The following is a 2,512-nucleotide window of genomic DNA, read 5'->3' as shown; positions in this document are numbered from 1 at the left end:
TCATTGGACAAAACAATTGGATGAATTGCTTTCGTAAAGAGTATACAATAAGGAGTTTTAAATCATGGTACTTCTTGTGGACTGACTCCATGATTAAGTAATTGCAATCACGAGAGCATAATTGTATATGTTCGATTTGTCCCTCCGCTAGCTCAACAAAAGCTCTATCGAACTGCATTTGAATAAGAAGAAAATTCTACAACTTTAGGAATAATTTAATTGAGTCAATTTATTCGATATGGAATTAAATTAGGTGGTCGTAAGAATTGTTCAACTAGAGACTTTGATTAAAGAATTTTCTTGAAAAATTAATTTGGAAAATCTAAGTGATTTTTGGAAAATTTAATTTTAATCAAGTAAAATTAAATTAATCAAATCAATTAAAATTAAAATTATATTTTTGGAAGTTAATTTTTAATTCAGATAATTGGCCTAATGGATAATTGAACTTGAAAATTGGACCTGAGATCGTAAATTAGGCACGAGAGCCCAAAATCGAGACCAGGACCCAAAAATTGGTCGAATTGGGCCCGATATGTGAAATCGGGCCGATAATCCAACCAGTGGCTAGACTAGACCGGTCGAGTCGTCATTGACCCAGACCAAACTGACAACAACCAAACTGGCTTAGGGTGCCGCAAGGGTGTTGCACTTGCATCACCAGACACAGTGATGCTGGTGGCTGCGACGGCAGTGTCCTGGTGGCCAGCGGCGGTTGGTTGTCTGTGGTTGAGCAGTGGAAGAGTTACACTCTTACTAGAACTCTATTAGAGAATTTGATTTCAGATTAACTATTCCAAAAATAATATTATTTTGTTAGTTTAATTTTAATTTTAATTTAATGCTTATCTTAATAGTATTTTATTAATTTAATATTAAAGTGATTATTTTAATATTAAATTAAATTTAATGTTTATGTTGTAGATAAATATTCTATTGTTTTCATAAGATTTAACATTAAATTTAATCTAATACTTATCTTGATAAATATTATATTAATTTAATATTAAAGTGATTAAGTTTAATCATAGTTGAACTCTCTAAACTCTCACTATATAAAGAGAGTCTTGGGTCATTATTTACACACTTGAAATCAAGAAAAAGTTGTAGAGAGAAAATTCACTGAAAAGATTATTCTAGAAAATTTCTAGAGATATTTTTCTAATTTACAACTTGACCCAAAAGTTTAGAGAATTTGAAAAATTACCCCACTGGTAATTTTTGTGAAAATTTTTTTGATTCGAAGCGAGCCCACACTCGGTAGACATGAGCTTGAGGATAGCGGAGAAGACCACTCGGTCGAAGCGCTCATCCTAGACAAATTGAAAAGGTACATTTTGATTAAGTGTTTATTCTTTTAGACACCACAACCAAGATCTTATTTTGAAAAAAAAATTAATTTCTAGTTTTTCCCTAAATTTATTTTCTGTTACATTTTCCAAACCTGTTTTTTTCCAACAATTGGTATAAATAACCAGGTTGTATTCTATCTATAAGTATAAACATATAATCAAAACAAATTTCTCTTCTTCTTGAATGATTTGATTACATAGAAAGTGGCATTCTTTAGATCTTATGCATGTTTTGAGTAATATAGGGGAATGAATGTGATATTATATATTTGTTATATAATTGTTTTTTGCCGAGGTTTTGATTCTTAGGAAATAGACCGTGGACTATTATCTCCACATAGGGCTATATATTTTTTTAAAAATCATAGAATTCTTGTGAGTCGAAAACGAACATAGAACTTAAATGTAATTTTTCCAAAAGGAGTCCATGACGAGGAAAAGAGGGTGAAACCCAAGAAATGCCTTGTGGTGAAAAATTATGTAATTTTATTTTTCCATTTATTTTCTAAAAATAGAACCATGGAAATCTTGTCTAGCAATTTTATTTTAATTACCTATCTTATTATATATATGTTTATAATTGTTTATAATATTTATATTATGAATGTTATAATTGTGATATATATTAAATGATCCACAGTTGATCGATTAAAAATAAGAAGTGTGGTAATGAGAAAATACATGTGTTGTATTGTGAGAAGTGTGGTAATGAGAAGGTGCATGTCTAGGTTGGCTTTGGCTAAGAAAGACTTGGTTTTTAAGTGGTCAAATTTGACTCACCTCCCTTTCCTAAGACCTTACCTGGTGTACGGTTCGTATCCACTTCTTTCATTTTTCCCTTAAAAGAAAATTGTGGAGAATCAAAATTGTTTGTTTTTACGATTAATTGATTCTGGCGAATGAATGCGAATATTATAAAATTGCCATAGAATGCCAAGCATATATTGGAAGCATGTCATTTAGATTAGGTAAGAATGCCACTAGGACTATAGTATGATCATTCTTGAAATTTGGGATGAAAAACATTGCATGTTTTTAAAATATTGAGTGGGAGAAGGCCCTTGAACAAGACCTACGGCCTCCATTGATGGTCCCTAACTGATAGCATGATCAAGTTTCGAGCCGGTTCCTACCATGGCCGTACCCCAAGGTAAACTTTG

The sequence above is a fragment of the Gossypium hirsutum genome, chromosome D08, assembly GCF_007990345.1.
Source record: "Gossypium hirsutum isolate 1008001.06 chromosome D08, Gossypium_hirsutum_v2.1, whole genome shotgun sequence".
Taxonomy (NCBI): Eukaryota; Viridiplantae; Streptophyta; class Magnoliopsida; order Malvales; family Malvaceae; genus Gossypium; species Gossypium hirsutum.
Note: the sequence above shows the minus strand (reverse complement) of the source record.